This window comes from Armigeres subalbatus, chromosome 1, assembly GCF_024139115.2.
Source record: "Armigeres subalbatus isolate Guangzhou_Male chromosome 1, GZ_Asu_2, whole genome shotgun sequence".
In the NCBI taxonomy this organism is placed as follows: Eukaryota; Metazoa; Arthropoda; class Insecta; order Diptera; family Culicidae; genus Armigeres; species Armigeres subalbatus.
In genome coordinates, this window is record NC_085139.1 from 192,473,121 (window position 1) to 192,500,477 (window position 27,357).

At 40.5% G+C, this 27,357-nt stretch overlaps 1 protein-coding gene across 2 annotated transcripts in view; it reads right to left on the reverse strand.

The window, feature by feature from the left end:
- The window catches only part of LOC134209374 (suppression of tumorigenicity 18 protein-like), a 74,859-nt gene extending 51,543 nt beyond the window's left edge, over window positions 1-23,316 (reverse strand). Inside the window, exon 1 of one of the 2 annotated variants that reach the window (XM_062685362.1) lies at window positions 22,847-23,316. The gene's annotated coding sequence lies outside the window, so the exon portion shown is untranslated. The remainder of the gene's footprint in view (window positions 1-22,846) is intronic. The other variant, XM_062685367.1, reaches the window with a different exon arrangement.
- Between the last annotated feature and the right edge of the window lie 4,041 nt (window positions 23,317-27,357).

Sequence of the window (27,357 nt, forward strand, 5' to 3'; positions counted from 1 at the left end):
TTAAAACTGGAACTCCGCCACCGAAAAAGGATCACCGAGAGGGCGAATGTGAATGTCCATTTCTCGACACAGTCGTTGTCGCAGAACATCTCGAGTAAACAAAGACCAACGGAACCTCTTTCCGAGCAGAAATCAAGAATCCCTCCGAGACCACCCGGCGGTAATATTCCTGACCATACTCAAACGGTAGTCAGCCAGCCGACACGGCTTCGACAACACACATGTGCTGATTGGAGAAGGGTTCCCGTTCGAACCTACACGGGCACGGGCACGGGCGCTTCCATGCAGGCAGTCTAATTCCTTTTAACCCTCTTTTTTTGCTCTGCTCTGCGGGATGGGGGTACTGAGCGGTCGGGTTTCGAAGAAATTATACGCATTATTATGATAATAATCAAATTTGAAAGGGTAAAAACAAAAGAAATCGATGCCTACAAACCGACCGTCGGGTTGGTCGCCGCCGGTGCACAGTTGATTCGGGTCGTGAAGGATCGACCTTTCAATGAGGGGGGTTTGTTATCTTCGATACGTATGGAAATGAGTTTCGGTTGTAGGTGGAAGAATATGGTCTAAAACGATGCATGGTTGCCCGCGAAATATCCAAGGCGCTAAGCAGCGAGATAGAGCACATGGAGGCAGAGTCATAGATAACTCAATATTTTTTGTGTGAACAACTATTGTTTAATCTTTATTTCGTCGGAAGAAAGTAATTTTTTTCAGCAAGTTTACGAATAAGGAAAAGCTAAACTATTCTTAAAATTTGAGGGTAGTTAGCTCATTTTCCCCTATAGTATGTAAGGTTTAATATGATAGGTATAGTGTAGTAAGGTGGGTAATGTCTGTATGATGATTAGGAAGTCAAGAAAGAAGGGTTGATTTTAATTTCGATATCACCTCACAGTTTCAGCTGAACCTTGTATGCGTGTACGCATATTTTTCTTTTGATGCATGTTGGTTTTAATACAGGGTTTCCATTAATTGCTACATTTCAGTTGAACGTATTTTTTTACATTTCTAGATTTTGTTCGAATGTTTTGCCCTTCTCGTACAACAAAGTTTTTTTTTTATAATCAGCAAATCAAAGAATTATTCAAAACAGAAAACGTAAAAATTTTAATATTTTTTACGTTTTCTGTCTTATCTATCTGTCTTATATCGTTTGAAGTATAAAATGGGAACCCTACTGAAAATCAAGTTTCTTTGGAACTCATTTCGTTGAGAGCTTTTAGTGCGTGTTGTTGGAAACTAAGTGTGATCATCAATAGGATTGAAAATTGAATAATAGTGCGTGCCAATTTGTGCGTAACGGATCATTTGATAAAGAAATGATAATGGAAATAAACAGCATTTGAACACGAACATTTTTCTTTTACTAATTGATTAAACAATTAAGCGAAAAACAGTGATTTATTTGGGAATTTTGTTTAAAAGTCCGAAATATTCTGAATTGTGCCCAAAATAATATTAATGTTTCTTAGTACGTCTCTTCAAAGAGTAACAAAAGGAATGTTTCCACGAGAAGTAAGGTTATTTTTTATTAATTTCATTTTCTTCTTCCATTACCAAATTTTATAATATGAATATAATTACATAGCATGAAAAATTTGAAATTTTCTTAAAAAAAAAGAAATTGTCAATAAAAAAAGCAAGGTATGAGCAATAAACAAATATAAAATTTCCACAAATTATGCAAAATTTCCATAAACAATTGAGAATTTCCACAAAACAAAACTAAAATTAGCATTTTTTAAAGCAAAAGGTGCAATTATAAAAGAAGAATTTTCCATAAAGAAATCTAAATATTCCACGGATAAAATACAAAATTTTCTCAAATAAATCAATATTAGCAATAAACAATCACAAAATTTTCCATAATTATTTTTTCCGTGGAAAATATTCAATTTCATTTATTTTTTATATTTCTTTATTTTTTTTTTATTCCTTTATTTATTTGATAGGCACTCTGTGTTACTTAACCGCTACTGTGCCGAGATCTACTGTGGTATTCTGCAGCCAGAATCCACACAGAATCTATTTTTTAGAATTTCCATTATTCATTGTTGTTGTCGTTGCTGGTCCATCTCGTCGTGAGTCCATTGTGTTCGTTTTGTCCATGTCGTGTATCCAATGATCGTTGCATTGTCCGGTTGCCATTTATCCGGGTAACGTTGGAGGAATGCCTCCGAGAAGAACAAGTTGTCAGTCGTCATCAGGCAGCCGTGACGGTGAAGCGTGCACCCCAATACGCCACCGCATAGGCTGCGCATCCGGCGACTGACCAGGGTTTTGGTGGAGGGGCTGGGAATCGAACCCATGACCATTCGCTTGAAAGGCGAACGTGTAGCCAACTACGCTACGGGACCCCCTTAAATTTTGTATTGTTTTCGTGGAACATTTTCATTTATATATGGAAAATTCTTCTTTCATATAGAGCTGTGGGCCGCCGCGACAACCGACGATTTTTAGGCGCCGCCGCCGCCACCATTTTTGACCAGTAAAATAAAAAAAATAATAACCGGCGCGTCGCTGAGAAAAAACATCGGTGGTCCGTGGCCCCGGATCCCCACAAATCTTATGTACCAATTTGTACATTTTACATACAAACATGTGTTCCGTTTTCCATCTCACTGAACATATATTCATCTCATCGCAAAACAAAGAAATACAGCACCAATCTCGTTGCTTCTTTTTGCTAACAAGCGTTAGGAAAAACATTACAAAAATAAAAAACAAACCAAAATCCTTTTCATTGCTTTGTTTTTGATGGGATGGAATTGGGAGCTATACGATGAAGTGCCGAACCGTCCCCTACATAGTCTTTTCTTACTCGATATTCAAGGAACTAACGAGTAATACCTTCCAATCCAAAACTGCTTAAGCGCTTTTGGAAAATGCTGACGGTTCACCAACTTTCAGTGAGCAAACGCAGACATTTTTTAATTTTTCTATCATTATTCCCCTTGGCTCTTATTAGCAATCCTCACAGGGTGCTGTGGTTCCGGATCATACTTACGACAACCCAAACGTTAAAAAAAAAAACAAACAAAAATTTAGTTTATCTATGCTTTGAAATAAAAAATAAGAATCTACCAATTTTGAGTCATGACTAGGATGCAGGTAATTAAAGAATATCTCACATACTTCAGAATTAGACAAGATTATATGAAAAGATTAGTTTTCTAAAAAAGTAGAAGTTTGTATCCGAGACACGACCGTCAATTGTACGTAGGATTACGTGAAGTTTAAAAGATTTTATTTGGAAATTCTGAATATGAATATGAATTAAAAAAAAATTCATTTACAACTAACGCAACTCAATGATATGAGACGTCATTATTAAAGATTGTGCTGGTGCTGGGATTAAAGAAGATATTCGATTGAAAATTTACTCAACTGTTAGCAATTTTCAGACTTATTTGAATACGGCGTTGTTGTATGAATGTTGTGAATAAATTTTTGCAGCGTGCCCGATGAGTGTATACGATTCTTTTGCCGACGGCTACTTTCTGCTGCACTTTGAAGAAAAATCGTCTCAGTTCAAACTTCTCCCATGTCATATGATGGTTCTGATAAGAACCAATTTGTTTTCCACAATACGCCTATCCAATCACAAGCAGCAACAAAGCTTATGATTTAAACTTTGGAAAATATTTATCTCGGCTCTACCTTCTTCTCTCGTGTAAAATTATGATTCTGAAAAGAACCCGTTTGTTTTCAGTAATGCATCTTTCCAATCACAAGCAGCAACAGAAACCGAAGCAGAATCTAGAGAAAATTTAATTTCATTGCTACTGACCTTAACGTCAGCCACTCGATAAGTTGCTGCTAAAACGCGATAGACACCATCCATGTGAATCAATTTTTGCAGCATCCCTCTCCGAAGAGCGTTTGCGCTGCCGCCGACGCCAAGCGATTATAATTTGCACTTTGAAGAAGTAAAAGAAGAAGAAAATGTATTGGCCCTGGTTATGTACGAAAACACTAGGATCAAACGAACGAAAGGCGGAGTAAGCAAGCCGGTACCAATGATACGGCTCCTAAAGGGGTGGGGCCTCGGTCTCCATGCAAAAGTATTCAAACCTGCGGAAATGGGATCAACGATGATGTTTGCTACGGGCGGCGGCAGCAAGGCTCAGAGAAACATCATCAAGGGCGTCTCATCGAAGGCGTCGAGCATCATAAACAGCCTCGTAAACGACACCTTCGTGCGTATTGAGCTGGCCAAGCCCGCCGTCTCGGAGGGCTCCAAAGTCGTCATCAAGTAAGTCAGCTCCTAGTGATTGAACGAGTACGTAGTTCCACTTAAAACGGCATTTTTCAGGGCCCCAGTCTTATTCAAAGAGGAAAAAAAGTTTTTGTACCATGCACGAGGGAAATAAAAATTTTGAAATGAATTTCCACTTCACTGCTACTGATGCCACTGTCAGCCAATTTATGATTTGCCGCTGGAACACGATAGACGTCATCCATTTTAATACATTGTTTTGCAGCGTCTCCCTGCAAGGAGCACATTGGCTGCTACCGACACCACACGTCACCAAGTGATTATGATTTGCATTTTGATAATTTTTTTGTCTCGGCTCAACCTTCTCAGCTTCTCTCGTGTAAAATGATTATTCTGTTTCCAATGACACGCCTTTTCAATAAGAAACAGCAAGAATACTGAAATCAGAATCTTGAGAAAATTTCATTTGACTGCTACTAACGCAACTCAATGATATGAGGCGTCATCATTGCAAAGACATTTGCAGCGTTTACTTCCGCGCGTTTTTACTGCTACTTTTTTCAAGTTTCTACCGTCGCTAAGCGGTTATGATTTGCACTTTAAAGAAAATATTTCGGCTCTACCTTCTCTTGCGTACAATGATAGATTTGACAAGAATCGATTTTGATCCACAATGTGCCTTGCTAATCACTTATAGAAAACAAACGATAGTCCGTACCTCGCGTAAAAATTTCACTTGACTGCTGCTGCTGTGGAACAGTCATTCGATAATTTTCTGCTAAGTAGCCACTATTAAAAAAAACATTTTCAGTGAAGCCACTGGTATTTATCCGGGAACCGTAATCGACGCAATTTTTGCAATCAACACTTTCTTCTAATAAAATTTTGGCCCTGAGAAGAACCGATTTTCTTTTACAAGGCGGCGGCACTAACAGTAACTAAACGATAGTCCAAAGATTGCTGCTTTTGGCGACGGCCTCTCGATGATCTGCTTTCTGATGCTACGGGCGTCATCGTTGTGTCCGCTTTCCGAGAAAACTTAACTGAGGATTAGAGTCCAGCCCGTAAGTTGCACGATTTTGATATCTGTGCTTGCGATGCACATACGCGATTGGTTAGTTTACCGATTTTTCATAGTGCCTGGTAAAATTCAATTTTTCAATAGCTTAGCACCTTGAATGCATTTTTTCGATAGTTGAGCAAAATCTTGGAGAGTTCGTCGATTGATTAATACTAAAATCTTTAAAATCGGTTGAAAGCGGTTGAAAGTTATTAGGCCATACTTCCTCACCACTATCGTGACGGTCTCAGATTTGAAACTGCAGAATAATCCCCCTATGTTCCCGAAGGACGTAATCCTACGTCAAAACAGCGATATCGTGCATCATATTGAATGACTTTACTAAATTTTCTAAATATTCGGAAACGATCCCTTGCGTTCATTATATTACTTGTTAAAAAAAAAACATAGAAAACGAAAAGGGCAGCTGGAACTATGTCCAAGGGCCGCAAGTAGACTCCGCCAAAGTGACCGTGTGCCGCTCAAAGCGCACAAGCCCAACTCCTGGTGTTAGGTGGGACGCTAAACAGCCCTGACACGACAGCCCTCCGACGACACAGAAGGTTTGCACAGGCCCAATAGCCGCCTTTAAAAACAATTATTACGAACGACATAGGGGATAATACGACTCGATACAATCGGCAACGACCTAGGCGACGAACAAAGGATCACGCTTGTTATAAAACGAATTTGTACAATCCCATTTAATTCCACCACTTAATTGTACCTTGACAGATACGTATTTCGACCTCAACAGTAAGGTCGTCTTCAGTGTCTCGTACTTGACTCGATTTAGTTTTATGACAAGTGAAGACATTCCACTAAAAAGCTCAAAATAATTTTCTTAACAAAAGATCACAATTGGAAGCTTGGAAAATGGAACTGCAAGTCGCTAGGCTTTGCAGGTTGCGACAGGATAATCTACGATGAATTACATCCCCGCAACTTCGACTTCGTAGCGCTGCAGGAAATCTGCTGGACAGAACAGAAAGTGTGGAAAAGCGGACATCGAGCGGCTACCTTCTACCAAAGCTGTGGCACCACCAACGAGCTGGGAACCGGCTCCATAGTGCTGAGTAAGATTCGCCAACGTGTGATTGGGTGGCAGCCAATCAACGCAAGGATGTGCAAGCTGAGGACAAAAGGCCGATTCTTCAACAATAGCATCATCAACGTGCACAGCCCACACGAAGGGAGACCCGGCGACATTCTGTGCGTTTTATGCACAGCTGGAGCAGACATACGATGGATGCCCACTGCGGCACGTCAAAATCGTCATCGGCGACATGAACGCACAGGTAGGAAGGAAGGAAATGTATAGACCGGTCATCGGACCGGATAGTCTGCATACCGTATCGAACGACAACGGCCAACGATGCATAAACTTTGCAGACTCCCCCGGAATGGTAATTCGAAGCACTTTCTCCCCCCGCAAAAATATTCACAAGGCCACATGGAAATCACCTAATCAAGAAACGGAAAACCAAATAGGCCACGTTTTTATCGACGGTAATTTTCTTTTTTTTTTCTTTTTTTTTGTTAAATAACTAGTAGGAGTAGGAGGTTGAGGGTTCGAGTCCCTCCAAGACACGTGGATTCTTTTTCGCAAATTTCATATCAATTTGTCCATTTCGAAACATATGCTGTGCATATGCACAGCCAAGATATTTAACAAAAAAATGGTTTTCGTACGGCCGAGTTGCCGAATAATATGCAATTAATTGTTTTTTTTCTTTTTACTCACCGCAATACGAATATTGAATCCGACCACTTCCTCGTTGCAGTGTGTCTGCGCTCAAAACTCTCGACGGTGTACAACACGCATCGGAGCCGTCCGCCGTGGCTAAACATTGGGCGGCTACAAGACTGTAGACTAGTCCAAGACTACGCGCAGCAGCTGGAAGTGGTACTCCCAACAGAAGAGCAACTAGACGCAGCGTCTCTTGAAGATGGCTGGAGAGATATTCGATCCGCCATTGGTAGCACCGCAACCGCTGTACTTGGCACGGTGCGCCCGGATCAGAGAAACATCTGTTATGAAGGCGAATGTGAGCAGTTAGTTGAGGAAAAGAATGCAGCATGGGCGAGATTGCTGCAACACCGCACGAGGGCGAACGAGGCACGATATAAACAGGCGCGGAACAGACAAAACTCGATTTTACGGAGGAAAAAGCGCCAGCAGGAAGATCGAGACCGCACGAAAGTTCTATGAGAATTTAAGCCGTTCGCGCCAGTACCACGTGCCATAGCCTGATATGTGTAAGGACGTAATGAAATAGGCTTGCCATCATCGATGACACTTAATGGGGAATGTGCTAACACACCTCAGGGGATTTGCAATTTATTTGCTACGAAATTTGCCAGCGTGTTCGAAGACGAGAAACTTTCAGCCGAGTATATCTCCGCCGTGACCAGTAATGTTCTATTGGCCAACCAGACGCTCGGCGTCGTCAACGTTACCGTGGAGTCAATTACATCTGCCGCATCTAAGATCAATACATAGTATAAACCTGAACCCGATGGTGTTCCAATTGCGTTTATCAAGAAAAACATCGCTTTGCTTCTAGAGCCGCTCCACTCGATCTTCCAGCTCTCCCTTTGTAGTGGATTTTTTCATCTTGTTGGAAATTGGCTGACATGTTTCCCGTGCACAAGGAAGGAAGCAAACGAGACATCAATAATAACTTCGTTATGTGCTATTTCCAAGCTATTCGAGTTGCCATGGAGTCGCTTAACGCACATTGTAAGCAAATTGTAAGTGTCGATCAGCATGGTTTCACAGCAGGACGCTCAACGGCCACTAACCTGCTTTGTTTCACATCTTACGTAACTGAAAGTATGAATACAAGGGCTCAGACGGTCGTAATATATACGGATCTCTCGGCAGCCTTTGATAAACTCAACCACGACATTGCGATCGCAAAGCTCGATAAGTTAGGTAGGTTGGCAGCCTTCTTAATTGGTTCCGTTCATACCTCTTGGATCGTCAATTGATGGTTAACCTAGGCAACTTCCGATCGGCCGGCTTTTGCGCTACATCAGGTATTCCTCAAGGCAGTCACTTGGTACCGTTGATATTTCTCCTGTATTTTAACGACGTTCACTACATCATCAAAACACCACGATTATCGTTCGCGGATGACCTTAAAATATGTCTACGTGTTTGCTCCATTGACGATTGCTCCTTTCTTCAGGAGCAAATTCATGCCTTTTCCAACTGATGTTCCCTCAACCGAATGGTTGTCAATCCGGGCAGATGCTCGATAATTATCTTCTCTAGAAAGAAACAGCCGATTATTTTTGACTACAATCTCCATAATACGATTATCGAGCAAGTACACTGCGTGAAAGATTTGGGTGTTCTACTGGATTCGCAATTAACCTATAGAAACCATCTAACTTATGTAATTGACAAAGCATCAAGAGCTTTCGGATTTGTATTTAGAGTAACAAAGAAGCTTACGGATATCTACTGTCTAAAATCGTTATATTGTTCTCTCGTACGATCCACACTGGAGTACTGTTCAGCTGTTTGGTGTCCTAACTACAATACCGAGCGAATCGAATCAGTCCAGCTTCGCTTCCTTCGTTTTGCTCTCAAAGGGCTACCCAGAGGGACCCCCATCGTTTACCTGACTACGAAAGCCGTTGCCTGTTGATTGATCCACAACCCCTGCATATCCGCAAAGATGTTTGCCGAGCATTGACCGTAGCTGCAAGAAGAACGGATTGTGAAACAATCTTTCGGGAAATAAATATAAACGTGCAACCCCGGCCGTTGCGTAATAATTCAATGCTACAACTCTCTCATCGCCGTACTAATTATGGATCATGGAGTGCCATTCATGGTATACAACGTGTATTCAACAGAGTGGCATCAGTTTTTGATTTCCATTTGACCCGAGACAAACTTCGACGGAACTTCTATAGAGTTTTTGCTGGCCACGGTAATCGACGAGGGAATTCATGAGTTAACTTTGGATCACATGTTTAATTTTTATATTTTATATTTTGACCATTTCTGATTTTATGTATTTTGTCATCTAAACTGTACTTTAACTTTAGTTTAGTATACAACTCATCATTGGGACACAAGTTGTCTGTTGATCTTAAACAACATAAATAAACGAGAACCTTTTTCCAAACGAGCGTGAGGTGATCCAAAGATGGCGGCAGCACTACGAAGAGCACCTGAATGGCGATATGGCAAACAACGGTTGCGGTATGGTAATGAACCTAGGAGCAGGACATTGCTGAACGCCGCCTACAAGGTACTCTCCCAAATTTTATGCCACCGACTAACACCAATTGCAAGAGAGTTCGTGGGGCAGTACCAGGCGGGATTTATGGGTGAACGCTCTACCACAGACCAGGTGTTCGCCGTACGTCAGGTGTTGCAGAAATGCCGCGAATACAACGTGCTCACACGTCATCTATTTATCAACTTCAAAGCCGAATATGATACAATCGTTCGGGACCAGCTATGGCAGCTAATACACAAACACGAAACCGGGGGAGGAAGGACCTGGAAAGGTCCGTCCACCCATGAAAGACGGTGGTAAGGGGTTACGGCAGGCTGAGAGCTCTCAGCCGCACCAGACCAGGGAAATAGAGGGGGATGACGCCTCTTGGACCCTGGTCAAGAACAAGAGGAAACCGAAGACGTCAAGGGCCGAAAAGAAGGCCCAGGCGAATGAGGGTAGCAAGAAGTCTAGGGTAGGCGCCAATCGCTCCAGGGGCGATGCCCTAGTCATCAAAACGGACGAGGCTAAGTACTCGGACGTCTTGAAGGCGATGAGGAGTGACGTCAAGCTCGGTGAACTCGGCACCGACGTACGTCGAATAAGACGTACCCGGATGGGCGAGATGATCCTCGAACTGAAGCGAGGCGTCTCGCAAAAGAACGCCGCCTACAAGAAGTTGGCGGAGGAAGTCCTAGGCGAGACGGTCAAGGTGAGGACGGAGGTGAATCTAAGGGTTAAAGACCTGAACGAGATCACCGAAGTCGAAGAGCTCGTCACGGCACTGCGGCGACAGTGTTCGGCTACGGAAAGGTCCGGCAGGGACGCATGTAGCATTGGTTCGGCTATCTGCAGTGGACGCCTCCACGGTAGTCAAGTTTGGGAGCGTCAAGGTGGGATGGTCGGTATGCCCTGTGGGCATATACGAGCAACCCGAAGTTTGCTTCAAGTGCCTGGAACCGGGGCACAAGCAATGGGACTGCAAAGGCCCTAACAGAAGCAATCTCTGCCGACGCTACGGATTGGAGGGACATAAGGCACAATGCAGCACGAACCCTCCCAATTGTTTGATTTGTTCCAGCAAAGCTGTGAACAGCAAGCGATGTGCCCGGCGTTTAAGCGTGCTGCAAAATCACAGTGCAGGTAACGCAGCTGGCTTGCTTGGCCTCGCCCGAGTGTTTGGTTTCGCAGGTTTAGCGGAAACGGCGGAACGCGTGTTGTTCGTGTGCTCACGTTTTCGCGCAATGCGTGACCACATGCTTGCCACATGTGGTCTGGACACTACCCCGGACAACCTAGTTCGGAGGATGTGTAAAGATGAAGTTGGCTGGAACGCCGTTTTATCGGCTATCGCCCAAATCGTCTCGGAGGTACACAGAAGGTGGCGCGTGGACTCAAGGATGGCTAGTTCAGACGCAAATAAGAGGTGGTCTGTGGTCGAACTCGATCCTTTTATCGAACAAGTGGCCGCGCGAAGAACAACATGGTATCGTCGCTTTCGCGGCGTCGGTCAACCGGGCGAGTTCCGAGCCCGAGGACGGAAAGGGGTCTTCGTCAAGGCTGGGGCAGGCGTAGGTACCGCGTCGGCAAGTCCCTCTGTGTGCTGGCGAATAGGCCCTAGCGCAGAAAGGTCAATTTGGGTATCAAGGTATCATTCCAGTCGTGCAGAGGGAAGCAGGCGCGAAGTCGACCCTTCCCACCTTCCGAGGACATATGGCGTGGTAAGGCCACCTGGAAAGCCGGCAATGCGCTGGCACGATACCATGGAGTTCTTCTAAAAACAGCGAGTCACGATGTTCGATGCTTCAAGGGCACGCAGCTAACCTCGACGGTGCGTTGTGCACTGTCTCACCTTTGAAGCATTACTTTCTGGTTGTACCGAAGGGACTATGGGCTTGGCGGCTATAGAAACCGTTTAGCGGGTCGAGGATGTAGTCCTGCTTCCCTCGTTTGCTGTTGGAGGTGGTCCCTAACCCCGCACTTCCTGGATAACCCAGGATGTCTGTTGAGCAGATCCCCCCCTTCATTGCTTAGTAAGACGTCCCAGGTTGAGACTATGAGCTAGGCTAATATTTTGAGCAGGTTCTCATTCACGGCACCGGCACAAACCAAGGATAGAAACTTTACTATGCCCAAACTCCCTCACAATCAAGTGTGCTTACTTGATGATTGGCGATGCAACTAATTGAAATTAAATTTGAAGATATAATAGCCGCTGTATTAAAGCGCTATAGACGACCGAGAAAATGTTCTGATACCCTATTTCTCTTGAAGTAGAAATACTGTTACACAGTTTGCACTACAAGCATAAGTACGGGTTTGGTATTGGTATGTAAAAAGCCTTTTCTTAACGGACATCGTACTCTATTCCGTCATCTTATAGTATGGTGCTTCCATTTGTCTTAATCAAAACTGATTGCACGAGACGAGCCAGCCTTGGGCTGAAAGTCTTCCTAATAAAGATATAAAAAAAACCGATTGCGAGTTAAATGCCATTCAAAACAGATCGAAGTTTGGTTTATGCATGTTTCATTATTGTTTATTAAATTACATGTAGATGATATGTATACGACAATTCAAAACTAATTAAATGTGTTTTGTTCGCCTGTCTTCGTTGACGTGAAATAATTAGTCAGTATTTCTGGAGCCAATACTTGTTCGAAAAAATTAGTAGCTTTTTCCGAATAGATCTTCCAGAAGATTTCTTTTTTTTACTTTGATAAATAAAGTGAATTTGGGAGTCCAAACCACAAAGAGAGCATACGACGCCTCAGATAAATGTATCTGCATCTGTACTTGAAAGTAGTATTCGTGCTTATGGTTCATTTTGAGGCTTCCGTCATTATCAGGATTTTTTCTTGAAATTAATGACTTAATTCCATCTTCTCTGTAAAGGTTTACAAACTTGCTGGCATTTTGCTTTAATAACGATTGTTCCACAAAACTGCATTGTAAAATGTGGTCCGGAGAAGCGGCAAAATATGGATAGTCTGGATTTATAATAAGGCCACTTTTTCTACTGTTAAAATCATTATGCTTTTGCCATTTGAATAGCTCTTTAGCTGCAGCAATATAGCTCTATGCTTATTGCACATTCCATATATTGTTGCTGTTATTGACGCCACAAATGTGTTTGATTATTGTCATTGAAGGGACATCAATCCTTGTTTTCACGGCCTTACTAAATGATTAAGTGGTTATACGTCCATACCTTAATTTGAACGGTTCGGACGATTGATTTCTTGTTATCTCCTCGGCTAATACACAGTCGTCTTTGGGTATACTCCAATCTATTTCTTTACCCTATTTCACAAGATCTTCTAACGGTTTTCCTACCAAATTAGCATCAAACATTCTGCGGAAGCTAGCGAGTTTTCTACATATACACATACGTCGTTTTCATCCGCATATAGTTCCGATGGTTTGAAGCTTTGCTCGGTGGTCGCAGCTTGCTCGCTGTAACGTCTTGACCAGAACTTGTTAGCCTAAGTATGAGGTCCTTTAATTGATCATCAGACTTCTCCAGATTGTAGTCACGGAGCTCACAACTTGTTTCAACAACACGACCCAGGAAACGCATATGGATGTTTCCTCCAACAATTGCATTTTTTTTCTTCATAACGTTCTAAATCTTTGCTGGTCAAAGTACCGGTTTTGAAAACAACATTTTGCGAACTTTTCAAACTTTTAAAAACAAACGCAAGACACAGACATGAAGTTTCAACTGTCAAACGACATAAGCCAAACGTCAAAATCGAGTGCCACCCACCTGTGGGTAGTACTTGGCATCCGCCATGCGCGCTCGTAAAATGCTGGATAAGGGTCAGACCAGGTATCTGGCAACCCCAATCCTACCCACTACGTTTGACAATAGCCAACATCTTTGAGTTTCCCATTGTTCTATTGAAATTGGGTTTCCCACTGACAATTCTTTTTTGTAAACAAACCACTATTCCGAAGTGATTTTTTCCAAATAGACGTAATTATTTTTCATAATTTTTCAAGAACTTGTGCGAAAGTATGAATGCGAGGTGTATTTCAACAAGAATATTGATGTCTTTAATAAATTTTCATATTTCAATCGACACCAAGCGCTCTACTTTGCCAAAATATTATGATATTTAAAATATATTTTCAATGGCAGGTTTCAACGATTATGATTACGCCATCGTATTAAACTAATCGATGATTTTGATGCTGGCATCAGAAACATGACTGCTTCGTCGACCCTGGGTCAGACAGACAGAAATTCATTTTTATGTATCCCGACTGACAATAATAGAACAAAACCTGCCAAAGCCGTAATTTCCCCTACTTGAAACAAAGAACTACCAAACTCTGTTACAATCTTCTATATAATAAAAATGAGTGGAGATTTCTTTCCTGACGATTTAACTCGCGAACAGGTTGGCCGATCTGGAAGATTTTTCCTTAATCGATTCTTTCTGAGATCCGCAAGTTTTGTATACAGTATAAGTTTATGAATTTAACGGGGAAATGTAAAAAATCATTAGAACACAATTTTGGTTCCACTGTCTGTCAGCTTGATCTAGAGTGCGGTGCTGCAAATAGTTCAGTATGTGACATTTGCAACACCCAGGCAAAGCTGGGCATTTTTCCGATAGTTTTATCATAAAAACAACATATTTTGCTAGAAATGTATAACATAATCAGATACAAAATATATTGTTTACTGTGCAGTTGGAATTTTTCACAGGTCGTGATCAACAATCAAAAGTTTTTGTTTTTGTTGAAAAACACAACATTACAAATTAGGTAACCTTTTCAAATTATATCAGCTTTGTGATATATATGGCTGGAAGACTTTGCTACATCTATTTTAATTGTCTACTGTTAGGCAAATCGGTATTTTTTAAATCATATTATGATAAAATCCTGTTACAACATTTGAAACTGTATTGTATCAAAATAAGTTATCACAATTAGTTAAAATTCTGTTAAATTTTTGTTAAGTATGCTAGTCGGGTATAGATGTAATTAGTATAACATGTTCACTGCTTTTTCATACGAAAAGGTCATGTTTGAGGATTAATATCTCAATTCCTAGTGATTAGATTGGTTTCAATTTTTGTCGTCTAGCCTAACATGACTTGAATTTTAACACAAAGAATGTTATTTGTTTGCAGTTTTTGGCTTGACGTTTTCAGTGCAAAATAATTATAACAAATATGGAGCTCCATATAAAAGCGGTGTACGTTATAATTATTTTGCTCTGAAAAGGTCATGAGCAACAAAACCTCCTTAGCCGTGCGGTAAGACGCGCGTCTTTAAAGCAAGACAGTTCGATTCCCGGTGCCGGTCTAGACAATCTTCGGTTTGGAAATCGTCTTGACTTCACTGGCATAAAAGTATCATCGTATTGGCGAACAAACGTTGCATGAAGAAGAAAAAGCATAAAGATGATATTCGAAAAAAATTGCACGGGGAAGCATATAGGGTAGTGAGCTAATTCCCGTCGTAGTAGGTAGTGCTTGGTTTTCAAATCTAATTTATACGCCAGCCCAATGTAACACGTATTTTAGAGTTCCTAGTTTTCATTGTGTACTATTAGCGCATTGAACAAACCATAGTCTATTGAGAATCGGCAATCAAAAATACCCTTCAAATTTTTCAAATTTGTCTTATGAAAATCTGTTTACGTCCATGAGAATTTTCATTCGTCCAGTCTAAAACTCGATGGATTGCTGTCAAATAAATCTGTTGGTATTGGTGTGCGATTTCAACAAGTACACCAAATTAGCTTTTTATGCGGTATGTTACCGTGCTAAATAAAAATAACATAAATAAAATTAATATTGGCCTGTTCTGAATATGTTATGTGTACATTGTGAAACATAGAATAGAATATGTGTATTGAGGATGTTCGCGGTTATCCAAGAAATCCCTGAAGTGAAGGCCTTCAGGTCTACACGCGTAACCAATGATCTACAGGCCTGTTTTGTAAATGTAATATACCCATTGTGGTACATATTTATGATAGAATCTGCGTATGGAACATCTTCACGGTTATCCAAGAAATCCCTGAAGTGAAGGCCTTCAGGTCTACACGCGTAACCAATGATCTACAGGCCTGTTTTGTTAATGTAATGTACCAATTGTAGTACATATAACAGAATCTGCGTATCGAAGACGTTCGTGGATATCCAAGAAATACCTGAAGTGGAGGTCTTCAGATCTACACGCGTAACCAATGATCTACAGGCCTGTTTTGTAAATGTAATATACCCATTGTGGTACATATTTATGATAGAATCTGCGTATGGAACATCTTCACGGTTATCCAAGAAATCCCTGAAGTGAAAGACTTCAGGTCTACACGCGTAACCAATGATCTACAGGCCTGTTTTGTAAATGTAATGTACCTATTGTAGTACATATAACATAATCTGCGTATGGAAGACGTTCGCGGTTATCCAAGAAATACCAGAAGTGGAGGCCTTTAGATCTACACGCGTAACCAATGAACTACAGGCTTTTTTTTGTAAATGTAATATACCCATTGTGGTACATATGATAGAATCTGCTTATGGAAGATCTTCACGGTTACCCAAGAAATTCCTGAAGTGAAGGCCTTCAGGTCTACATGCATAACCAATGATCTACAAGATGGTTTTGTAAATGTAGCTCATGGAGGTTTCACAGTAACAGAATCAACGTATGAAAGCCATTCGCGGATATCCAAGAAATACCTTAAGTGGATCATTTCAGATCGACAAGCGTAACCAACGATCAAAAGGCTTGTTTTGAATATATAATGTACCCATTATTTTTGCCATTCTCATACAACAAAGTTGTACCGAAAGGCTATCATTTCACTCCAAGAACGAACTTTTTATAGAAGGCTCGGAGACCCATAGTGTTATATACCAATCAACTCAGCTCAACGAACTGTATGCATGTGTGTATGTGTGTGTATGTGTGTGCAAAAAAGCTAAAAAAAACATTAGACAACTTTTCTTTTAGTAATCCTTAGCCGATTTTCTCGCAACAAGGTTTATTCGATAGAAGGTAAAGCCTAGTTGATCGCGTTTCGCGTTATTACGAAAATGGTACATTGAACCGAGCCATATAAGCGACATATAAGGTTGGTGTCTTGACTAAATGCGAGAAAGGCAGTATCACTATTCGGTGAATTAAGTTGGTTTTTTTTCTTATTTGTGTGTTTTTTAAGTTTAACATCAAGTTCAACATAAATGTATTCAATATGAAGAGAGCATGAACCATATTTTAAATCGGAACATTGATCTTCAGCTACGCGTGTAGATCAAATTGCCTTATTCCAGGGATTTCTTGAATGACCAAGAACATATGCTGTGAGGGCATTCTGTTATTCGTACTACAGAGAGCATGTACCATATTTGAAACCGGAAAATTGATCTTCAGTTACGCGTGTAGATCGAAAGGCCTTACTCCAGGGATTTCTTGGATGACCAAGAACATATGCAGTGAACGCATTCTGTTCTTTGTACTACAGAGAGCATGTACCATATTTGAAACCGGAAAATTGATCTTCAGTTACGCGTGTAGATCGAAAAGCCTTACTCCAGGGATTTCTTGGATGACCAAGAACATATGCAGTGAACGCATCCTGTTCTTTGTACTACAGAGAGCATGTACCATATTTGAAACCGGAAAATTGATCTTCAGTTATGCGTGTAGATCGAAAGGCCTTACTCCAGGGATTTCTTGGATGAGCAAGAACATATGCAGTGAACGCATTCTGTTCTTCGTACTACAGAGAGCATGTACCATGTTTGAAACCGGAAAATTGATCTTCAGTTATGCGTGTAGATCGAAAGGCCTTACTCCAGGGATTTCTTGGATGACCAAGAACATATGCAGTGAACGCATTCTGTTCTTTGTACTACAGAGAGCATGTACCATATTTCAAACCGGAAAATTGATCTTCAGTTACGCGTGTAGATCGAAAGGCCTTACTCCAGGGATTTCTTGGATGACCAAGAACATATGCAGTGCACGCATTCTGTTCTTTGGACTACAGAGAGCATGTACCATATATCAAACCGGAAAATTGATTTTCAGTTACACGTGTAGATCGGAAGGCCTTACTCCAGGGAATTCTTGGATGACCAAGAACACATGCAGTGCACGCATTCTGTTCTTTGTACTACAGAGAGCATGTACCATATTTGAAACCGGAAAATTGATCTTCAGTTACGCGTGTAGATCGAAAGGCCTTACTCCAGGGATTTCTTGGATGGCCAAGAACATATGCAGTGCACGCATTCTGTTCTTTGTACTACAGAGAGCATGTACCATATTTCAAACCGGAAAATTGATCTTCAGTTACGCGTGTAGATCGAAAAGCCTTACTCCAGGGATTTCTTGGATGACCAAGAACATATGCAGTGAACGCATTCTGTTCTTTGTACTACAGAGAGCATGTACCATATTTGAAACCGGAAAATTGATCTTCAGTTACGCGTGTAGATCGAAAGGCCTTACTCCAGGGATTTCTTGGATGACCAAGAACATATGCAGTGCACGCATTCTGTTCTTTGTACTACAGGGAGCATGTTCCATATTTGAAACCGGAAAATTGATCATCTACGTATCCTTTCTCTGTACCACAAGAAGCATGTACCATACTTAAAACAGGACTGCAAATCTTTGTTCCTGAGCTCAAGCCATTTCTTGGATAACTGGACGACTTATCTGTGACTTTATGCAGAATAACTATCATTTCGGTCAATTTTGAAAGTCAAATTTAAAAGTTTATTTTCGGTTCCAGTTTACAAAAATTTCCTATTGCAATCCCATTTCGACCGCATAATAGTAGTTTGTGCAACAAGTTGCAAAAAGATGATTTTTTCAGCACGAGTTGTACGTTTATCCAACGAGGCTTGCCGAGTTGGATAAATACTACGAGTGCTGAAAAAATCGAGTTTTGCAACGAGTTGCACACGCTATTTTTTGCAATGACGAAAAATGGGCTTTAATATGATAAATCTATACCAAAATTGTACAATCGAGTTTACTCCACATGATCATTCATGTCAATAAATTATGTTGCGGCAGAGAACAATAAGATTCCATCTTATCATGCCAAATTCCATAGCTTGAAAAGCTATGAAGCGATGGATGCAATTGCCTTTTGGAAAATTGTGGATGTTATGTCCAACAAACCATTTCATTTATTACGAGACGCTTAGAGTACACTATTTAAACACTCACCCAAACTAATTCAGCTAAATGTAGTCAAGTAACTACTGTCCCAATGTAGGTTTTTTATTATAGCACCCAAATGAGTGCTATAATGAATATTATGCAACCCATTTGAGTTGCATAATGGTCATTAAAGCACCCATTCTGTTGGTATGGAAAAGTAGGCCGTTTTATCACTCAAATGACAACTGTAAACCAGATATTATGATCAGGAATTGCAAAAAAATGGTTTCGATTGTGCTGCCATTCAGTTAAATGCATCAGTCTGTCAAACAACTAACACACATGCTTAACATGTACGTGGGTAGTGCTGCCAACAGATTTCTGTTATGAAATTATTTCTCCTGTTTCAAACTTTTGGAATAGTGGAAAATTTTAGTGTGAATGACGAGTGTGTATGAAAAATATTTATTTGGAAGACTTTTCTTTTATTACACTAGCGGAAAATAATTGAAAAAAAAAAACACTTTTATTGACTGCATGATGTATTATCAGATGTGTAACATGAGATTATTTCAGTTCAAAACGCCAGTTTGGCAACGCGGTTTTCGACTATAAACAAGGCGACGAAGAAAATAAATTTCAAATGCTCTAAAGTTTGAAAAAACAGATCATTTGAACGCCTTCCGGCAGTTATTTTGCAATTATTATTCACTTGAGCAATAAACATTGCTTTTATTTAGTGCGCAGTGAGAAATTTATGTGAAAAAGTGCGGTGAAAATAAGAAAATGACGTTGATTTTGGTCATTGGCGTAACTACAGGGGGGCTAGGGGGGGCTATAGCCCCACCTAGGATCTGGCTAGCCCCCCCTAGAAAATTTGTAACTTTGTATAAGTATTGCACATATCTAGTCCACTGATTATATACAGGGTAAATGCAGAGAAAGGATTATCTTCATTATCAAATCCCTGTCTTCGAAACACTACAGCAAGTTGAATCAATTCGCTCAAGTTTTTGAACTCCGAGCAATTGTTATAAGGCTTGCTCATGACAAAATCTGGACTCCTCAAACCACTTTATAACTTATGAAATACCAAAGGAAATACCTCATCAACAAGTGGATTAACAAATATATTATTTATTTGTCATATGACGAGTTTATACAATCCCATTGAATTCCACCACATAATTGTATCTTGACAGATACGTATTTCGACCTCAACAGTAGGGCCGTCTTCAGTGTCTCGTACTTGACTCGACTCGAGACACTGAAGACGGCCTTACTGTTGAGGTCGAAATACGTATCTGTCAAGATACAATTAAGTGGTGGAATTCAATGGGATTGTATAAACTCGTCTTATGACAGGTGAAAACATTCCACTAAAAATCTCAAAATAATTTTCTTATTATTTATTAGTATTACAAGTACTTAATGGATAATGGACAATTCAGATTTTCAAGTTTTTCCAGGGTTTTGTGAGTAATTGTAATCTAAATCGAGCGTATGATCTTAACCTTCCTAACTAATATCACAGACAAACAGACATAACACATTGAATATTCACTCATCTGATTCATCGTTGTACAAACACTAACGACATCTGTTATTTTCACTATGTTAGGCAGGCAAATCATAAACCAGATGGCGGTAGTGATCAAACGTCAAACTCGAGCAAATCCGATGCGCGCGTAAATCAGTGAACGATTAGAATTTCACGAGTGTTATGTCTGTTTGTCTGTGCTAATACCAATCCTAAAAGCTGCAGCGCATTATTATCACTGTAGGCTTCTTGAGAAAGGTTCGGTAAAACTCTTAGATTTCAAGTAGAGGTAACTAAAAGCTGAATAAGAAAGAATTTTGTATTCTTTCGGATGAATTTTAGAAACTCTGCATACTATTCAATTCTCTAAACTCCTATTGTCGCTGCAGCAATGAAACCAGTGAAAATGTCTCAGTAGGCGTGAAACAGACCTACTGAGAGAAAAGATGTGTTAAATGTTCCTATGTGTTAACAAATGCTCCTATAAGTTAATTTGTTGCAATTTTTGTAACTAAATTGAAAATTAACGACCAATAAGTTGTATTGGAATGTAAAACTGATTTTATTTAAACCATCCTAGAAGTTATTCTAACAGAAAAGAAAGGTTAGTTTGTTGTGGTCAGATTTTCGTTTGAAAGCTCGTAGGAATTGTCAGGCCACTGAATTGAAAGCTGGCGAAAAGAGTTTGAATTACTAATATTTAATTTATAATGTATTCTGGGTTCGAAGCAAATAAAAAAATCCTTTGAAAATCAGGATCATGCTTCACATTCTATTTACGGCGAGCGCAACACCTATGGTTTTTTGAACCTATCAAGAATTTTGGGAATCCTACGAGATTTCTAGATTTTTGAAACAGGGCTGAGCGTCGATGGACATCATTTGAAATATTTAAGTCGTCCATTGATATCTGGTAGACAAACAATATACATCAGTTAAATCGAGCAAAAATGGTAAACTTTCTGTCTTATATGTTGTAAATTAGAAAAGTTTAAAAAAAAGTTAGCCCCCCCTAGAATTTTTCATTAGTTACGCCAATGATTTTGGTGACGTTGATTTTTCCTTCGTCGCACGGATATCGTAGGAAATTGTGCAAAAGTCACAGCCCCAAAGTTAAATTTAACTGTATTTCAAGTAAGAAACACCGGAATGTGATTTCAATGAGTACAGATCATAGTGTACACTTTTTCTATCTCGCCAGACGATTAGTTCATTATTTTAGTTTACGATTCGCGAGTATTTAGTGATTTAGAATTTGATATGACGAATGCTAGCGCCATGGACGAATTAGCGCATAACCCTACGTAGAAAATTTTGAAACTCATTTCAAAAAATCTAGAAGCAATTTAATTAAAAAAGGTTAGCAGTGCGGGGTCTTTTCTGTTTCTTCTTCTTCATACAACATTAGACTGCCAATCAGCCTCATGATATAAGAATGCAGAAATGGTAACTTGGCTTAGAAACCTCCCAGTTAACTGTGGAAGTGCTTAATCAACACTAATCTGCGAGGCAGCTCTGTCCCAGTGTGGGGATGTATTGCCAATAAGAAGAAGAAGAAGAAGTAGAATGGACGATACAAAATGAAACCAATCTAATCGCTAGGAATCGAGATATTGATCCTCAAACATGTGCATTTTGTATGGAAAACCACCGGTGTGGTGTTATGATTATTCCCATGGGTGTACAAGAAACATATTCAATTCATGCAATTTCATTCATAGGAGTGCTTTCAGTTAATAACTGTGAAGCCAACCCGCAGATGCCACATTTTAATGCAGTTCTGCATAAGAACCTTACAGAAACTGTTTAAAAGTGTGGCCTTCGCAATTTCGGTAGATTTTAATACAGCCGTTGTATTGAAATCTGTATTATTTTAATAAAATATCCTCATAAAAAGCTTACTTGTCCTGCATTGAAACCTTACAGAATTGTATATGCCAAGATTTTATGCAATAATTGAAGATTTGTTTTTGGGAGTGTGAATTCCGACAAAACACTAAGCAAGTTTCAATTCGAATGTAGAGTCTATATTAAACGTTGCAATGTATTTGATTTTGACTCACTTAGACGCAGGAAAATAACAAAATAATGAAATGAAATGAAGTTGTTAGACGTGATGCATAAAGAAAAAAGTTGTGAAAGAAAATTTACATGCCATGGTGGTTCAATGATATAAAATGCATAAAAAGTCAAGGCTACAATTAATTAAAAACAAAATTCAGCGTCCACATCCGCTCAGATGACTTGTTTATTGTCGTCATGGTTTTATTCATTTATGGCTTTATGCTTTATCAAAGGAGATGCAATTCAAATGCAAAAATAGTTTATCACACTCCGCCAAACCATTTTATTCTCCGGAGCAACAATAACATTAATAAACATGCACAGCTGTGGAAATTATGTTGAAACGGCATCACACTTTTCCCCTACATTACCGAAAAAAAAACATTTGACACTGGAACTAGTCCCACACCCCTGCATTTAAATGCGTCGTCGAAACCGAATCATCCGACCAGGACCAGAGCCGTCGACACGATAACGACAACGGGCAAGGGGATCCGTTTATTACCGTTATTATCTTGCACTGTCTCCCCTGCCCACTCGCGACACCACCCTCAGGCAATCATACTCACCTCCTGCGCGCTTGCTGCCTGCGGGCCCACTTCTTTGCCCACCGTCGATGGGAGAAAACCCTCAAATTTCAAGCCGTCTTATTGTTGCACTAGTTTTCCTTTATTGTTGTTGATTTTCACTTCCCCCCACCCAGAGCCATCCCCGGCTCTTCCGAGGAGTATCCGGTAAATCCTAGCGCCAAGGATCCTAGGAACATCACACTACCTGTTTACCACTGCCTTCCCCTACCCCCACCTTGCATCAGAATCGTTTACCACTGACTGGAGGAATCACGTCCCGTCGGTCCCGCTCGACGAACAGCACAAAGAGCCACGCGGCAAGAATTAAAAAACACACACCGCTGATGCCTAGGAGCTCGGAATCCTTCGCATTCGACGACAGGCTATTCTACCTGACGGGGCCGCGCGCGAAAATATTACGGTTGCGTTGGCTAAGTTTGCAACTGAACTGCGGGCCCAACAGAGCTCCAGCACAGCAAACGGCAGCGAGAGACAGAGAGCAGCGTTTCAAGTTTGCAGAAGCCCCCGAACGGCCGACAACAACGTCAGCAAACCAGTAGGAAGAAGCCTCCACCGAAATGTCCAGGATGACTCCCCTTTCCACTCCGCCGTCTCTTCATGCGCTTTCAGGAATTCCTTTCCGCAAAAAGTACGTCAAACTCATGATTCCCACAAGTCTTCCTGCCCGAATCCCGAACCGTAGCCGAAGTGGATGAACTTCGATCTGCAAGTTTCCCCCCTTTCGAAAGCTCCCCACCACCTCCGTATTCCGGAGTGGCTACGTCAAGAAAAAAAGGCGTTAAAATTCCAACATTTAACTTGCAGTCACCTTTTTTTCGTGTCCTTCGACAGAATGCATTTCCTGCCGATCGGAGCAGGACAAACGGATTTTCGTTGCTCCAATCCGCAGCGCGCAAGCTCCACCAAGACAGGCACAACCGGATGCACCCCGGACCGGAGTGTTCATCCAATGGATACTCCCCCTGCTGTGTATTCCGTCTGTTGGTGTTCGGTGTTTCACGCGTTCGGTTGACTGCTTCACGCAACGAACTCCAGTATGCAGCGATGCTTGGACGAGTGAGGACCCCCCTTTGCACGTCGTCCTTCGCCGTGCGGCGTCGGCAGGTTGACGTAATTTTGTTCCCACGGTCGATGACGGACCAACGGACTATTTGTGCGGCTCCGTGTAGAAAAAGCCGACGGGTGTTTGGTAATCCAGTGAAATGTGGATGTCAACGGGTTGCTTCATTTGATCCGTGAGCCATCGTAATGTGGGTTGATAAGTGGTTCAATTTTGATAGGGTTGATGATTCAATCTCATGGAAAAACTAGGACTTTAATAAAATGTATGTTTTAGTGAACACCAAATTTGCAAGTTGCTAGCAAAAGATAATATTTGTTGAAGAGCTTGTCAGTGCACTTGATTAATTGGAGTAGAATATCATCAATCTATAAAAAAAACGAATTACACAAACATATATTAAAATACTAATCAAGTAGTGGGATAAAATCTAATATTACCAACTCCTATGTTTCTACTATGTGAATGTTAAATTAAACTATTGCTTATGACAACTTATTTGTAAGGATAAATATGCCTTGCCTCAAATATAAAATAACGTTTGAATATTAATTTAGGGTTGCTCGTATGTTCATCTCATAAAAAAGAATTTGACATTCTTCTTGTTTTTGTGTTTTATTTCAACAGTGAGCACGCATGTTTGCAAAAAGAAGTGACGAAATTTGTGCTATATTTCTTTGTTCCACGATGAGATGAATATATGTTCTGTGAGATGGAAAACGGAACAGTTCCCTTAAATAATAGGATAATATTCATATCCTCGTTGCTAGGTTTGTATGAAGTATTTTTCAGCAATCATACAAGTACAAAGCGAAACAAAATAATCATCAGTAGTTCAGCTTTGATTATGATTAAAACACATACAAAAAGATATTCGATATTTATATCGCAGCAAATATCTCATCATAAATAGCAGACTGAACGTTCTGTATATGATTTTTTACTTATTCATTGGTTCCAATATAAGTTTTAGGCAGAATAATAAAAGCTGATTTTGAAACGATAGATCAACAGAATTTGATTATCTCATACAAGGTGGACTGAACAGAGTTGTCAAAATGAAAATATATTTAAGTCCTGTACAATTTCCAAATCGCAATCAATTCAAGTGCAACTATAAACTTTGTTTATAGTAACTTCATCAACTATGCGATTGAACAATTAATTAATTCTGAGCTGATGTGGGCGAATATTAATCACTATCTTCTTTCGAAATATATATTTATGAAAAATGATTATTTATGTTTAAAACTATGCTGATTGATTAAAAGGGGAACTCTGAAGATGTGAGATGAGACTGCCAAATGTTAGCAGTTCAGGGACTTTAACGATTTACAAGAACATGCTGGATTGCTTTTGCTTTGGTATCATACCTAGTTGACCGGGATGGCCAATTGATCTGAACTCCAGAACAATTTGGAGAGTCTAGAATATCTGCTTTGGACAAATTTGAAAAATACATCATCCGCATGGACTCAAGGCACTGAAACAGAGTGATTAAATATTTGTAGATGTTGTGAATTTTGCCCATAATGAAGCATGTTATGTTAATCGATACTTTTCATATTCTCCATGACAGCATCCTTACTCTTGCCAAAACAAGTAATAATTTGAAATATAACGAACTAGTTAACTTGATAAATAAAAAACCAACCGTGAAGAGATTGTGAGAGTGTTACAGAAGACGCCCAAGAACCAGCTATTTGAACTTGTTGTTCTTATGATTTCCTAAGTTTTGTGACAAGAACTTGTTTAGTTTAGTGACAAGAACTTGAGGTATAATGCGTCTCCATTTGATATTCACAGATGTTTTCTTACACACCATACAAATGAAAAAACCCCTGAAAATAAATAGAAAGGAACAAGAAATGCAAATGAAAAGAAGCATGGAGCAAGCTTCTGGGGAAGGAGCTTTATATAAGGACTTCAATAAGCCAAAGGCGGAACACGGTATACGGAAGTACTGATAAGGAGTTTGTATGAATTTGAGATGAAATCTCTCATTTTATGCAGATAAACTATGCGATAACATTCGATCCAGTAACATTTCCATTTCCATTAAACCAGAAATCATACATCAATGGTGAAAAAATAAAACAAAGCGTCTAATAATTGATGAGCTCTTAAAAATATTTTTTTTTCTCTTTAATCTATATAAACTGGTAAAGCTTTTAACGAAGATGAGTATTTGAGATGACGGCAATATGAGAATCTGCATCTAGGGATTTCAGTAAGGATGGAAACTGACTTTCTTCAAAGATTAAATGTATTGATACAAGCAAATCAACCAGTGCCACACTACCTTCAGATCCACTCCAAAAATGGATATACTTTGATTTGAATAGGCCCGCTGGTTATTCTGGCCAATAATTAACTCACTCCGGAATTGTTTTGTTCTAGATACGACTTGGTCTAATCGCTATTCTCAAAATCTACAAATTCATTCCAAAGTTGAAGTTCATTGAAGTTTAGTAGTTCATTCAAACCATCGACCAAGCCACTCTGGAGTTGGATTTTTCTTCATCAAAAGGGCTAATGGCGTTTCCGAAGGCCATCCAATCTACTCAAAATTAGGGTTCTTTTTGTTGTGACTAGGTTTGATAGCGATCCAGTTGGAGTTGGAGTTAATTAGCCTAGCTCAGCGGTTCTCAATCTTTTTTCTTTAGGAACCCCTTCGAAATTTTGCATTTATTTAGGTGCCCTCATGGAATGAGGCTTTCGAGCCTCTTGAAAGCCAGGCTTTCGAGCCTCTTGAAAGCCAGGCTTTCGAGCCTCTTGAAAGCCAGGCTTTCGAGCCTCTTGAAAGCCAGGCTTTCGAGCCTCTTGAAAGCCAGGCTTTCGAGCCTCTTGAAAGCCAGGCTTTCGGAAAGGAGCTCCCTCTTGAAAGCTCAGGCTCTTGAAAGGAGGCTTCCTGAGCCTCTTAAAAGCCAGGCTTTCTGAGGCCTCTTGAAAGGCCAGGCCTCAAAGCCTCTTGAAAGGAGGCTGAGCCTTAGCCTCTTGAAAGCCAGGCTTCTGAGCCTCTTGAAAGCCAGGCTTTCAGGCCTCTTGAAAGGAGGCTTCCTGAGCCTCTTGAAAGGAGGCTTGAGCCTCTTGAAAGGAGGCTCTGAGCCTCTTGAAAGGAGGCTTCCAGAGCCTCTTGAAAGGAGGCTTCTGAGCCTCTTGAAAGGAGGCTTCTGAGCCTCTTGAAAGGAGGCTCTGGAGCCTCTTGAAAGGAGGCTTTGAGCCTCTTGAAAGGAGGCTTCTGAGCCTCTTGAAAGGAGGCTTCTGAGCCTCTTGAAAGGAGGCTCTGAGCCTCTTGAAAGGAGGCTTCTGAGCCTCTTGAAAGGAGGCTTCTGAGCCTCTTGAAAGGAGGCTTGAGCTCTTGAAAGGAGGCTTCTGAGCCTCTTGAAAGGAGGCTTCCTGAGCCTCTTGAAAGGAGGCTCTGAGCCTC